At 40.6% G+C, this 16,253-nt stretch overlaps 1 long non-coding RNA gene across 1 annotated transcript in view; it reads right to left on the minus strand.

Moving 5' to 3' along the window:
- Gm13490 (predicted gene 13490) overlaps positions 1-15,501 on the minus strand; it is a 75,044-nt gene extending 59,543 nt beyond the window's left edge. Inside the window, exon 1 of the long non-coding RNA NR_040639.1 lies at positions 15,456-15,501. This is a non-coding gene — a long non-coding RNA (predicted gene 13490). The remainder of the gene's footprint in view (positions 1-15,455) is intronic.
- Between the last annotated feature and the right edge of the window lie 752 nt (positions 15,502-16,253).

A 16,253-nucleotide genomic window follows, 5' to 3' on the forward strand; every position in this document is an offset into this window, starting at 1 on the left:
AACCTTTCTCATCGTACAGCTCTGCCCTCCGGAGAATCGTTCGTTCTATTGTAACCTCTTTCTCCCTTAAGGATTGTGTTGAAAATGCGTTCGTCCTTGACAAAGGCAGATAGTGTGGGCTGCCTTTTCAGCTCCTCTGACTCAATTTTCTTCCAGTAAACCAGGATGGTTTTTATTTGTCCCTTCGTGCTGCTATAGAAGCGACACTGTATCAGAATCCAAAAGAACGAGTTGCTTTACAAAAATCTATCATTCTGGCTCATTTAAAAAGAAAAATTAAGATTTCCCTCATGTATCTCCCAAACCAATGACTGTCTCTGATGAATTGTGACATCTAAGGAAGGTAGAACAGAAAGTTTTGTGACCATTAGGGAAAGGGACCTTTAATATTTGAGTGATCCTATTGACATTAGGAAACTTCTATTTGCAAGGCTATTCTAAAAATAGTCACTATATTTGCCCAATGAGGCTCTGTGAGTGCTCTTTTGCTCATAGGTTCTGTTACATTAAGCTCTGTCAGCCATGAACATTAGACAACCTCAACCCATTGGTTGACTATTTTAGAAGACACAGAAGGCTGGTGGCACCAAAGAATGCAGAACTGATCTTTACCCCCACACAATGCCCAAAACTCAGCAAGTTCTTGAGCTTGAATGGCTGTTTGGATTGCCCATGTTCACACACTATGGGGGATGTTCTTGGAACTCTAAGAACCTTTCACACTCATCTTTAGGAATCTGAAACTGCCCTCTCCCAAAATTGCCAATTGCTTCCTTTTAAGGGACACTAAGATAGTGAAATTCTCCTATTTCTATTAGGAAGTTTAAGCACCCAGTTCCTCTAAGATAGGAGAAACTGTATTTCCTTATAAGAACAAGGGCATTGTGTCTGACTGGATCTTCAGGAAAGGCCTCATTTGTGTGATACAGAGAAACTATAGTATCTGTCAACAGGGCCACTGTTTGTAACAAAACTTCCACTGTCCCTTTCATCTTGTGAATTTAAGACAGTGCTTTGGGGTAACAGTTTTTCAATGAGTGACCATCTTATCAATGTCTTATAATGTTTGCTCTACCCAAACCTAATGGAATCAGAAGGGGTAGTGTAGGAGAACCCTACTCTTAAGGTCTCAGTCTCCCATAACCAGACAGCTTTCTGAGTTTGGCACAAAATGGCGAACTCCCTTTCTCAGTGGGGCTTCCCTGTCTCTGCCTGACTGTCTGGAAAGCATCTCTAATACAGGTGGCTGCCCTTGTCTAAACAATGATCTTGTACCGAGCTTTCTGCAAGGCTGCATAACTCGGCACACAAGTCTCGCTCCGGCTTCCCACCCACATAATAACAAGGTGCTGTACTATAACCAATCAACCCTTCCCACCCACAGGATGCTATGACCAATTAGCCCTTTCCACCTGTACTCTAAAAAAGCCCTTCAATACCCTATCCCTGGAACAATAAACTAGACTTGTGTCACTTCAACGGCCTCTGGAGATCCACCACATTCACGGCCACCATCTGAACCCTGCTCCCTGCCTCTGTTCTCTGTCCTTGCAATAGCCTCTAAAGGGAGGGCCACAGGGTAGCTGGCCACACAGGAATCTCCAGTGTCACTGACAGCATGACCCATCTGCTTCTTCATCTCCTAGAACATTTTATACTTCCCAGGTTTCTCAAAAAAAAAAAACAAAAACAAAAACAAAACAAAACAAAACAAAAACAAAAACCATAGAGACCTTTTTGCTTTTTATGGTCTTCACCAGAAAACCACACCTGATAGTTCACAGTGTTACCTACTTCTCCATGCATGAGACTTACGATTAAGTATTCCCAAATCTCCCCCACAACTTCCCAAATCTCACTCTCTTGAACCCCTACCTACTTCTCTTACTGTTGAACACCCAAATAATTTAATCATGTCACTATAAATAAGAGAAACCAATAAAAGACTCTAATAGGATTACTCCACACACTGCTTTCTTAAAACTAAGTGGTAATTATTCTTTTCTGCCCTTAGATGGTCATGTCTGTTCTGTACCAGCTAGAAAAGATATTGCCCCAGGTTCTGAGCCTTGTAAATTGTCAAATTCTTCCATTCTAACAGCATAAAGAAGGGCAGTGTCTGCTGTCAGCTATGCTTTGAATATGATTCACTAGTTCCACAAGTCATGTTGAGATGTAATCTTCATTAGGAGGCATTAAGAAGTAGATGAAGGGGAAATGCTACGAAGTGATTGGGGCTCTAGAATCACAGTGGATTACTCTTGTGGTCAGTTAATACACTCGTTATCTCAACAACGGGTCTGCTCTGAGAGCTGGTTTGGTTAGGTACACCCCAGGCATTCTATGCTTGACATTTGGTGCTCTGTCCTGTCTCAAAATGCTGGCATAATCCAGAAGTGTCATGGATCAGGTCCACAGGCTAAAATAAATAGCATTTACTATTAACTAACATGGCCTGTGGGGTTGTGTTAAGTAACAGGATATTAACCAACGCACCAGACCTCTGTTGGCTGGGCAGCCATCACTGGGGTGTGCCTTGCCTCGTTCACTGCCCATCAAAACAGAAGTATATATGTTGTTTTCTCTATGAAAGCTAATCTTCCAATAAATATACGAAAGCTTCAGAAATCCATTTTCTTGGGCTAAAACAATCTTTACTCTTTTTTAGCATAATTATTCATATTAAAATGAAACACTCTCTTAACTTGGAAGATGCTCGTATTTTTTTTCAAAGTGGGAGCAAAAGGATACATCACAAAACTGCCAGAATCCCGGTGTCTTTGCACCTTTCCTTAGTACTCCATTGCTCCTGATGTAGTTCCCGCCCCAGAAAAGCCTCTGCCAGATGAATGACACTTCATGCATGGATAGGACTTCACCCCCACTCCCACCCCACACTGATAATCTATGCCAGCAATGAAAGGAAGTACTTCCTAAACTGAGGCCAACACAGAGTCTAACAGGAAATGTCGGAGAGTGCTTCATCTGTCAGGAGCTAGAGCTAAGGCTCTGGTTCCAGATTCACCATAGCAACCTCTAGAGATACATATCTAGTATGTCAGTGACTTGCTGACATCACATTTTGCTCCTTGAAAAGGAGGCAGGCAACAGCAAGAGCCCCTTATAACCATTATGATAATAATGTCGCCGTTAAAATAATGCTATGGAGAGGGTGTGCAGAAAGCTGCTTTTATACCAAGAAATTGCTGTCCAAGATCAGAGCCCAGAGTAGGTCACTGTGGTCTGCTGTCTGTGTTAGAACAAATGTGAATTCTATGACAGATGAAATTCCACTTACCTTTTGAAGAAAATTGAATCCAATTTGTTTTAGCTTCTAATCAATAATTTTAAAATGAGCTGCAAAATAACTAGTATTTGTAGCTATAGCACAAACCTGAGAGCTTTTGATCTTATTAGTTCCTTATTATAGCAAGCATTGAAACAGTAAAAGATGGCTATGTCTGTATGGGATGCTGTAAAGGTGACACTGCTACAACACCATACGGTAGCAGGATGTGCGGATGTGCGTATCAAGTGCAGAGGCAGGGTCTCATTGAAGACAGTATGTCACTGGGGTATCTCCTTGGGGATCTACCTCATCACAGTCCTCTCCTGTATTCATCCTTTTCTAGGTTTTCTAATGTTTATGTGGCCACCCAACTCCTACTGACGTGATGTTCTGCCCCAACACGAGAGGCACAGCGATGGACTGAACTCTGAACCCGTAAGCTAAAACAAACCCTTCTTCCCTTGAAGCTTGAGTCTTTGGTTACAGCTCAGAAAAATAACAAAGGCACTTGCCTTTTATGCTTCAGAGTTTAAAGACACCTTGAGGGGGACATTTTTTGCCGTCCACTTTTATACAATTACTGTTAACGCCCATATTTGAAATCAATGTGAATAGTATCATTTTGTCTTTTTATTCCCTCACATTGAGAAAATACTGTATTATGTCAACTGTGGTGGTGCACATCTGTAACAGCAGCCTTCAAAAGCCGAGGCAGGAGAATCATGATTTCCAGATCAATTTTGTCTCAAAAAAAAAAACCCTGTCACATTAAAACAAAGGAAGAAAAAAGATACCACTTATCCAATAACAAAACACTATTTTAGGGGGGCGTTGGTTTGTTTGTTTTTGTGAATGTCTGCCTGTTGTCACAGTAACCTCCAGTGGAGCTTTTGAGACTAAAAGATTCTTTAAGGAACTCTCAGACCACCAGCACTAAGGATGAGGAAAGAGGGACACATGTTCTAAGCCAGCCCAAGTCACAGACGAAGAGTCTCTCTCAAAAAATGTTTTAATTTCTTTTCTCAGTTTTCTAAGTGAGACAAAGTATTGAACTGTACTTTTCTCTTGTGAAGTCAACATAGGAAACAGCTTGAAAACTTGTGATCTTTCTGGACTGCAAAGGCCTAGGAGACTGAAGAATGAATGCAGGTATTCACGCACGCATGTGTGTGCACACACACATATATAGAAGACACACACTCACATACACACAGAAACACACAGAGACACACACACCCACACACACACAGAAACATACATACACAGATATAACACATACACACACTCATAGTCGCACATACACAGACACACACACTTGCACACACACACACACACACACACACACACACACACACACTATTCTACACATGCTAAAGTGGTGTCTAGTGGCCTGGAGAAGCAGAGTTAGCTGACAGAGCTAACACATATCTGCCAGACATTACCAAAACACCAGGGTGTTGGTGCCACTGCCAGGAGGACTTGTCCCAAGTCTAGAGCTGTGGCAGAAAACCCACCAAGGGCACTTAGATCACTGCGGGCATCGATAGTGACGTCTCCACTGCCCATGCTATTCCAGCACCACTGCCTATCTGGACAGTGCTTCTGACACACAGGCACTGTATTCCGTGCACAATATCCTTAAGAAGTGAAAACAATATTACTTTGTTCTTCAAAGTCTTTTACTGTAAGTCCTCCTGCAAAAGTTGACTGTGAATACCAGGTATAATGTTCTTCTCAGAGGTGGATTGCTGGAGATTTCAGCACATCACTCTTAGGTGGATTTTCTTTCCTTTTTTCTAATTTGGAAACTTTATTTATTAAAATATCAATGATGGATTATTCTGTTTCTGTTCAGGACACACTAATACAGACTGTTCCTAATACATTGTCTCTATTTCTTATGATCAATGCTTTTAGGGTCTTTTTAAACAAGAACAAAATACTTTCTAATAGAGGAAATTAAGAGATGTTATAGAAAAGTTGTAGAAACCATGAATAGATCAAGAGGTAGATATTGTAATTTTTTTTCAAGCAAAAAAGTCCATATAAGTCATCTGAAAAGCAATGCAATGACCTGCTACTGAGTACCATCAAGTCTACTCTTCATGCTGTTTCTTCCCAGACCAGAGGCTCCTAGCCAACAGCATTACATCCAACACTCTAACATGACTACAACCAAACTTTGAGACAAGCTCTCACGTTGCAGTTCAGGCTTGTCTCAAACTCACTGTGTAACTCAAGCTGGTTTCAAACCCATAACCTGAACATCTTGGGTGCTGGGATACCAGAAGTGCACAAGCTTGGCTGGTAAAACAATTCTGGTACCATAGTTACTGCTAACAAAACTCAGACAGTTATTAAGTCTCCCCCCAAAAAATGATGGGTATATGTCAACTCCAGCATTCTAAATCAGAAATGGCAGGCATGAGCAGACAGTGATTAAAAAAAACTATTACTTTTGATGTCCAATCTTGAGATTCTCAGGGCCCAGGCACAAAGCTAAGAAACACACACATTAATAAATACTATAGTATCACATTTTTCATTTTTTTGTGGAGATGTTAGTTCATGCCACACTGCTCTTTGCTTCTCTATGAAAACACACACACACACACACACACACTCTCTCTCACACACACACACACACACACACACACTCTCTCACACACACACACACACTCACACACTCTCTCACACATACACACTCACACACACACACTCACACACACACACTCTCTCACACATACACACACACACTTACACACACTCACACACACACGCTCACACACACACGCCAAAAATTAAGAATAGTTTGAACAACTGTTAACAACCCTATGAAGACAGTGATGGTGTATGTTAAACTGAAACTAAATATTAACATTTCTGATGTTCAAGGACTTTTTATTTCCAACAGAAAGTCAATAGACTTAGGATATCAGGTATTCCCATTTAAAACAGAACTCTTTGATTTTTTTTAAAAGTCTATTTCTAGCTTAAGTGCATTTACAGACTATGGTATAAAGTTTTAGATGGGTACATTCTCACCAACAATTTTATCAGTGGTTTCACGAGTACCCCAAGCAACCACCATTCATACTCAGGAGGAGTTGTGGGATAGAGAAAGAATAGGATAAAACAGGTAAGGTAACTAGTTATATCATACAGCTAAGAAAATATCAGAAGTCATATACTCAAGGAAAGATAGGAGAATGGACTCGAAAGTACTGACATGCTACAATGTTAAAGTCCAGCTAAAATCTCTGTATACTGAGTAACAAGGAATGCTCTGTGTCTCATCTCGCACCTTCAGTGAGTGTGGAGTTTACCAGTAGATGCTTACAGGCTGGCCACTAGTCAAACTGTTTGTTTTTTTTTTTGTTGTTTTTTTTTTTTTTTTGCAGCCTGTTTCGTTTCTTAGGGCAACAAATAGAGGCTTACTTAAGCTGAAGGCATCGCTAAATTTGCATTTGACAGATGAGAAAGAAAGCTAGCTTCTCAAAAAAATAAATCTATGCCAAGCAACTGAGTTTGAGGAAAGTAATTGGAAATCCTCAAGTGCCATCACTGGAAGGCAAAACAAACCAAAACCTCACGAAATACAATCTCATGCTTTCTGTCACGGTAAAAAAACAAAACAAAACAACAAAACACACACACACAAGGGAAACAACCGAAGAGAGGAAGGGCCTGCTTCCTAGTCAGAGGTTTCAGTCCATGATAGACTTAAGGCACGTGAGTATAAGGAATAGCCTGGTACTCGGCTTGGTTTGGGCTCTTCATACACACACCTTCTAACAAACCACTTGGCAGGCTGAGCCTCTTATCTGCAGGCACTATGCACAGGCAATCTTCTCCTAACACTGTATCTAGCAACTCAGGGCCCACACTTGCATTAGACTGCCTGCATGCCCCACTCACAGTAGAACACATTTCTCTTCCTCTTGGCAACCATCAAACTTGAGCAGTTTATTTGCAGTTCTGCTCAGATATAAGAACAAGGAGCTGATCTGACCTGAACTGTTTGGGGGTTCATGGGCAGTAAGGCAGACTGTGTACTCTGTGTACTCTGAAGGAATTTTTACCAACTTATACCTCTGCACCATTGGGCACGCACATGGTTAAAATCAGGTGCATTCTGGGACGGTACATGTGCGGTGAGCAAAAGCTTTCATGTCTCAAATCCATCAATCAAAATAAAGAGCTACCCAAGTTATCCCTTTTAGTAAGCAGTTCTTCCTTTGTTCCGAAATTACAAAATGAGGACACCGGATGCTCTTATTCGTGTGGCCCGCTATCACTGCTGAGAGTGAAATTTTCTGATTTGTCCTAACACTTTGCTTTGGAATGAAGTTTCCTAGTTTCTCGGGGGGTTGGGGGGGGACTATAAAGAAGCCTCACAAAGTGATGGAATGATGGTAGCTGTAAGAATACTGGAGCACTGGCAAAAATTGAGGAAGGATGCCTCCTTCATCCCTCCTGACTTGGGGTGACCTGGGGAACATTTTTGTAATATAACTTAAGGTGTTATGAATGTGAATCCTGTGCTTCGTTATCAAAAGAGAAAACATTTTAGGACTACGGTAAGTAAGTTAATTAAGTAACAAATAAAAACAAACCATGGAGGGGGGGGGGGAATCAGTTGAATACACCTTTGAACAGACTTTACAGGCATCCTACTGAATTCAGAGGAGGGAGAAGAGGAGGAGGAAGAGGAAGAGGAAGGGGAGGGGGAAGGGAGGAGGAGAAGGGGAGGGAAAAAGAGAAGCTGGGGGAGGTGGGAGAGAAAACGTCACTCTCAAAGGATTGGATCAAGTAGCATCAGCATGGTTCTCTTGTTTATAAAAGAATCTCCAAATGGTGCTGTTCAATGATACCACACAGAGTGTGCTGGTAGGAGCTGGGTTTAGAGGAAGCATGTGGCAAATATAGCTAGCTCTTATTTTCTCACACACTTACACATTTGATGTTGTTATTTATTATTATTATTATTATTATTATTATTATTATTATTATCATTATAGGGTTCGAAGTAGCATTCTGCATCCAGAGTACTCCTGGAAGTTTCTACAGTATGTTTCACCCAGCTTCTCCTAATCGTGTATTCTTATAAAAATGTGGCACAAGGAGTTTCTCAGTAGTGATAGCATAGGCTTACATCATGAATATGGCATTTATTCTTTGCATCTATGTATGCACTGAAACTTTGTAGAATTTATGCCAAAAGAAAGACATGTAAAAACTGGGAAACAGGAATGCGGTCTGTGTTTCAGTTCATAGGGCACCAAGATCCACTCCTTAGTTTTGACTGTGCACTGAGGTTTTATAAGAATACACGATTAGGAGAAGCTGGGTGAAACATACTGTAGAAACTTCCAGGAGTACTCTGGATGCAGAATGCTACTTCGAAACCTATAATGATGATGATAATAATAATAATAATAATAATAATAATAATAATAATAATAATAATAAATAAATAACAACATCAAATGTGTAAGTGTGTGAGAAAATAAGAGCTAGCTATTCAGAATTATTCTTCGAACAATGATCAGATCAGAATATTATAATTGTCCCCCAAAGTTTATTTCAACAATGTCCAATTCTTAAATCTAAAATGATGTCATCAAAGAGTTTTCACAGGGTGCAGAATCTTGTACCTGTACTACCAGCATCAGAGAGACTGGGGCAGAAAGAGAGAAAGTTCAGGGACAGGCCCAACCTACACTACATGGTTAGTAAGCAAAGTAAAACAAACAAATAGGAGCTTTAATAATGGCATAAAGCCAATGTCCATCTGTCCATGAATTAGATGCTGCATAGCACCCTAGCAAATGGCATGGGCAGGGGAGGAGGCTCTGCCAGAACCTGCGCTACCAACTGACAAAGAATAAAGAAGTTATTTGGTTTGTTAAAGTACAGAAAGATCTCAACCTCTGAGAAATTACACTAGACATTTCAAATCTCGCTAGATATTTTTATGTGAGGTTCTGAAGTAAGTGTCAGCGCTCTGCTCTGAAACGAACACTGTATGGGATGCTGGCGATGCAGGTACATGAACGCGGCTTGAGATTGCAGAGTTCTAACACAGGACACTGAGAGCAAAGAGAAACAGAGATGGGAGCACTGGACAATCTCCCGACCTAGCTTAGATTACCGTTTCCTTCCTCTGCTGACAGATGAGTTTGCCAAATCATTAAAACTTGTTTTCAAGCAGCCTCTCCTTGTCGTAGTTAGGTAACCGGAGTTAATAGGTTCTCAAAGTAGAGCTAAAGGGAACTCGAGGTAAGAGGTGACTGATTACGGTAATAAAAGAATTAAGTTCCATTAAGATCAATTACTGGCTCCAGGATCTTAGCAAAAGTCTTTGTAGTCATTTACAATGGTCCTCTCCCTCTCTTACTGCCATATGCAACCGTATTTATTACCTGAAAGATAAATTAACCCAGTCCTCATAGAGAGCCCAGTACTCACGCAGACCTTCTCTGTGAAGTGCTCTCATTTCCTTTGATATGCTCCCAGGACCATAGATCCCACACCCAGGTGAAGGCGAAGGCTCAGACTGCTAACATAACTGACCTCTGCTTGATTCTAAGCCCAGGGCCAGCACCTTCTTTATTACTGCTCTATTCTACTGAGATAGACTTGTGTTTTCATTTTTGTTTTTTGTTTTTTTTTAATTTAGTTCTAAAGAAGAAAGAAACTATATCATTTGCAGGCAAATGGATAAAACTGAATATAATCACATTGAGTTAAGCCAGTCTCAAAACACACACACACACACACACACACACACACACATAAAATCACTCACTCATGTTCTGCCATACATAGTCTCCAGATTTTACTTAGATACACATCTACTTATGTCATGTCACCTAGTTCTGACTGGAAAAGTGAAACTGTTTCAAGAAACACGGTGGGGCTGAAAGGAGGGGCAATGAGGGTGGAGTGTTTGAGAAAGCATATTCAGCACATATCTTAGACTTCCAGGAAATTATCCTCATGTATCCTTGTGTCCTGTATACAATGCACATATACAATGGAAAACTATTTAAATGACAGAAAGTCAGACATAGAATATCCTTCAGTGCCTTGTAAGCTTTAACTTGAAAGCACGGTTCCATCATGATGTGTGTGTGCTATTGATTTGAACACTTCTTGCATCCCTCATTAGCTTTAAGGGTCAAGCCCCATTTGAATGGGCAAAATGATTCAGTCAGATATAAAGTCCTGTTCCAGTCTGTTTATCGGTAGCATAAATTCTTTCTAACCTTCAGCTTCTTTGCCTGTCAGTATTGAAGTAGGAAATAAATTAGACAGTGCCCTTCTTTGGACTATACAAGTGAAAATAATAACTAGATGGCAACTGATTGAGTTAGCATTCTCTTTGTACATCTTCAGCTCTTGTATGGAAAAGAGCAAAGTATTTAGGGTGGGATGTAACCCCTGGATACTCCTTATTTATCAAATACATGTAATCACAAGTTAAGTATGAAACATTGTTCTACATGTAGGCTCAGAGCTAGGAACAAGAGAGTTGTCCTTGGTCCTGACATAGTTTATATTCTAATGAATGACAAATGATCAGAGACAAGAAAATAATCTTAGGGAATGACCAGGGCAATTATTCCTTTACTCAGTAATAGAGAACATATTATTTTCTAGGGGAGAGGTTAAAGTCACAGAAAAACTATAGCATAGCCTTTTCCCCATACAAAATTGGTGATGCAAAAATCACTCTATGGTGCAGAATGCTTAGTTCCTTAGAAAACGAGTGGATTTTCAGTCAGTTCCCACACCATAAAATAGAATGTGGGAGACACAGGGGGTGCCTGCTCCATCCTCAGACATAGTTACTGAGTTAGCCTAGTTGCCATTTATGAGCAGAGGAGACTCCCCAAGGCACCCAAACTGTAAGGTCTCATGTTTGTAAGACTCAGACAAAAACATAGCAAAGGTTGTAGATGGGTTTCTTCCCATTGCAAAGAATCTGAAGCCTCCATGTCCTAGAGGTCTTGGTGGCTAGGGCTGAGGGATGGAGAAGTGGTACCCTGATGAAGGGGCCTTGAGAAGCTGCTCTGAAGCTAGAGGAGAAAAGAAATGAGAGGCCAGGAGCATGCACTTGAGAGGTCCTCTTCTTGAAGGCAGGAGTCCTTGGGCCCTTTCCTTGAGTCCTGGAGGGAGTAACAAAGTCAGAGCTGAAATCTACACTGTCTCCTGGCAACTAGATAAGAACCCCATCTGGAAAGGTTGAAGCAGATCAGAGGGTCACAGAAGAGAGCTGGTAAAGAGAGTTGGGAAGTGGAAACTCTCCAGCTCTCCCAAACATGAGACCCAAGGCAGTTTCAGCAACAACACAATCTATTAGCCAGTTTTTCTTCATTCCTATTACTAGATGCTCCAATGAAGAATTTAAAAGGAAAAGGATTCATTTGGTTTGAAGTTTAGTTCATCTTAACATAAGAGGAAGGACATGGCAGAGCAGAGAAGCCCACATCATAGCCACCAGGAGTCAGACAGCAGCCATGAAAAGAAGGAGTCAGGCCAAGAAGAATCACCAAAGATCCTACTTTGGTGATTCTCAATCCAATCGAGATGCTATTGAAACTTTGCGATTGAAACAATTATAATAATCAGAGAGCTGAATGGAAAGACAGACAAATAGACAGGCAACAAAAAAGAAATCTCAGAGGCTGAAAAGATAGCTTAGTTGGTAAACTGCTTGCTAAACAAGTAAGGACCTGAGTTCTATACTTCAAACTTACATAAAAGATGGGCAAACAGATGGCACCTGCCATCTTACAGTATATAGAGAAAGGAGAATCTCTGGGGCTTGCTGGTTAGCCAAGCAAGCTAAATTACGAAGTCCCTATCCTCTTTCCAAATACAATCTGAGAAGGCTGGAGAGATGCCTTAATGTATAATGTGCTTTCCACACAAGTGTGAGAAGACAGGTGTTGCTTTTAAACAAAATTTCCATCATGCCATTTTACCCATGTCCTTCCATTTGCCTGTAAAACTCATGATGTCTTTGTTTTAATAGCTAAATAGTATTCCATTGTGTAAATGAACCACATTTTCTGTATCCACTCTTTAGCTGAGGGATATCTAGATTGTTTTCAGTTTCTGGCTATTACAAAGAAAGCTGATGTGAACATAGTTGAGCAAGTTCTTTTGTGGGATGTTAGAGCATCTTTTGGGTATATGCCCAGGAGTGGTATAGCTGGTTCTTGAGGTAGAACTATTCCCAGGTTTCTGAGAAACTGCCAAATTGATTTCCAAACTGGTTAAGTTTGCACTCCCACCAGCAATGGAAGTGTTCCCCTTGCTGGACATCCTAGCCAGCATGTGCTATCACTTGAGTTTTTGATAAGTTTATTTATCTTAGCCATTCTGATGGATATAAAATGGAACCCTGGAGTTGTTTTGATTTGCATCTCCCTGATGACTAAAGACTTTGAACATTTCTTTAAGTATATATATATATATGTGTATATATATGTTTTGGATAATGATCCTCTGTCAGATGTAGGGTTGGTGAGATCGTTTTCCAATCTCTAGGTTCCCATTTTGTCCTGTTGACAGTGTCCTTTGACTTACAGAAGCTTTGCAGTTTCATGAGGTACCATTTATCAATTGTTGATCTTAGAGCCTGAGCCATTGGTATTCTGTTTAGGAAATTATCTCCTGTACCAATCCATTCAAGGCTATTTCCTACTTTTTCTTCTGTGAAATTTAGCGCATCCAGTTTTATGTTAAGGTCCTTGATTTACTTGGGCTTGAGTTTTGTGCAGGGTGACACACATGGATCTATTAACATTCTTGTAAATGTAGACATCCAGCTAGACCAGCACCATTTGTTGAAGATCATGTCTTTCCCCCATTGTATGGTTTTGGCTTTGTTATCAAAATCAAGTGTCCATAAGTGCTTGGGTTTATTTCTGGTCTTCAATTAGATTCCATTGATCAACATGTGTGTTCCTGTCACATACCATGCAGGTTTTATCACTATTGCTCTGTACTATAGCTTGACGAAAGGGATGATGATTCCTCCTGAAGTTTCTCTTGTTGTTTGGGATTGTTTTGGCTATCTGGGTTTTTTCTTGGGAGCCAGATTCTGGGGTGATAGACTGCTAGCTCAGAGAACCAGAGAAAGCACCCAGCTGACCTTCCTCCTCAGCCGATGTGCCACAAGGAATCACAAAAAGAAAAATCTTCCTTCAAACTAAAATATTCCTCCCTTTTACTTCCTGTGGGTCTCTCTATCCATCCTCCTGACTCCTCTTACTCTCTATATTTTTTAATAATCTTATGTTTACTTCCTGTTCCTGTATAATTTCCTGTACAACTGGTTGCTTGTTCTACCTCTTGACCTATTGTTGACTTTAATTAATACTATTTACAATATTAAAGCAGAAAGCTTTTGGATTAAAATGTCTGTGCTATGGCTGAGTCACACCACCACTAAAAACATGGTGTGTGTCCCCCCCCCCCCAGGAAACAACACAATCTCAGGGTTCCCAGTGTGATAAAATATCCGGCCACAGACAGGAGTTCATATACCCAAGACCCACATGAAATCTGGGTGAGAGTAGTAATTCCAATTCCCAGGAGACAGAAACAGGGAATTCCTCAAGCAGGCTAGCTACCCAGACTAGAAGGAACCCAGAGTACTTCTAGGTTTAGATAGATAGCCAGCCTCAACATGTAAGGTAGAGAAGGGTCAAGAAAGACATTTACACCAATTTCAGGCTTCCCACATGTACACGGTCCACATACGCATGCACCTACACACACACATTCATACACACATGTGTATCACACACATATAAGTGTAAATAAATAAATAGCAATTGAAGTAGACACTCATCCCAGCCTCTGACCTCCACAGGAACACAAGTACATAAGCACTTCACACACATGTTCACACATACACAAACACACAAAAGAAAACCCTGTAGACAGAAGACCACAACACTAAAATCTACTGTCTCTATTACATACCTGCCACCATCTACTGATCCCTCTACCACTATTGTGCATACACACATACCAATAAGAAATAATGTTGAGGACAGAGCAGAGATTTATATACAGTGAATAAATAATATATTACATTCAGTGTTTGGAATTTCCTTGGAAAAGGAACTCCAGCATTCCAGAGTATAATCATGCAGCAAGAGTTCCCTTGCAGCTGCTATGTGGCATTATAACAAGCCAATGTGTCTCAGCGGTGTCTGAGCCCTGTGTGACCAATTAACTCTACAATAACACATGTACTTTAGTGCAAGCATGAGCTGCAAAACGAAATGACAAAAATATGTGTTTGTATTCTGCCTAACAGGGTACATATGGATTTGACATATATGAAATCGTTGTGTTATTGGAAATGACCCAGAATACACAGGTCATTGTGATTTCTATTTCTTGAGGACCTAGGAAACAGAAGAGAGACTCCCCATGAGAAAAATGTCAGTCATTGCAGAATTATTGGGTTTTCTTTCATTTACCTAAGAATTTGAACCATGTAGTGCTATCATTTGTGAAATTCATGTTATTTATTAATTAAATTCTAATTATAAAGTTACAAAGCAGCACTAATGTAGATGTCATTAAACTATCTTAAAGGAAATTTTTCAGTGTTTTTATGTTTGAATCATTAACTGGTTAATTGATTGAACGTGTCAGTATTTGGTTCACATTCATTTCTTGTCAATTAAGTGAACCTTATGTTTAATTCTAGAGACATTAAAACATTTCCATGATTATTTTTTTTAAAAAAATAGCTCATAATAAGCCTCACTTTCAAGTGTCAACTTGCTACATTAAATTCTTTCAGACACCAGATACCACCTAAATAAACACATTTTAACTGTAAGGCAATTTAAATACACAATTGGTGGGTTGGGTTTTCATTATAAGTCTCCTAGGCAGTGGGTTTACTGGAAACTGCCTCAAAGACGGGAAGCTTTGAATAGTAAAGGAAACTCTTGGATTATAACCACATTCAGCCTAGACAGTCCTGAGGATCCAAACTTCTTTGGAGTGCAAATAACAAGGCTTCAAAGAGAATAAGAATGCCTACCACACACTCCAGAGACATCAGACATCGCTGGAGCCCACCACCACCTGGCAGTGCTAAGAGAGCAGGTCTCCCGCCACCTACCTCCACCACTTCTTCAGGAAAGAAGACAAATGCTTTCCAGACAGCTAGCTCACTGGGTGGAATTGTAAAAAAGGGGGTAGGGAGTTGCAGGGAGCCCCCCCCCCCCCCCCCGCTCCCCAGTAGGATGGGGAATTGCTTCTCTGTGTTACCACAATCCCTCTAGTGGCTGGCTCATGACAGAAAGCATTTGTTCCCTGCTGTGGCCCAGGTATCAACTCCGAAAAGGCACCAGTGTTGGAGGCTTGCAGAAATTCAAATAACTTGCCCCTCCATTGTTCACTAGTGCCAGTGGTTTTTTGAAAACTACCTCTAAGAATAGCTCCTCTTAAGTCTAATAAATGTGTAAAGTGTGATGAGACACTGAACTGCACAGAAATAGTGCTACAAGCAAATATTGTATCACAAACATCTCCAGATTTAGGTACAAACTGAAACTACAATCTCAGTATATCCGATCTACTGTGCACATTTAGGCTGCAGAGGTTAAGAGCACTTGCTCCTTGCAGAGGACTGGGATTTGGTTTGCAACACCCATGTGGCAAGGTTTGTAACTCCAGTTCCAGGGAATCTGACACCTCTTTTGGTCTCCAAGGTGTTGACATTTGGTCTGTTGCTATGTATTGTAATGCGACCTGGTTGCCCCAGAGACAAGAGTCTGCATTCAGACCCAAGTGACACTATGTGTGACCTTGCCTCCAGGTTATTTCTGATTGGTGAATAAAGATGCCTACAGAATTGAGACAGGAGGGCTTGGTGTTCCAGAGCTTAGAGTCAGAAGAGCCCCAAAGGATGAAGAAG

The sequence above is a fragment of the Mus musculus genome, chromosome 2, assembly GCF_000001635.26.
Source record: "Mus musculus strain C57BL/6J chromosome 2, GRCm38.p6 C57BL/6J".
Taxonomy (NCBI): domain Eukaryota; kingdom Metazoa; phylum Chordata; class Mammalia; order Rodentia; family Muridae; genus Mus; species Mus musculus.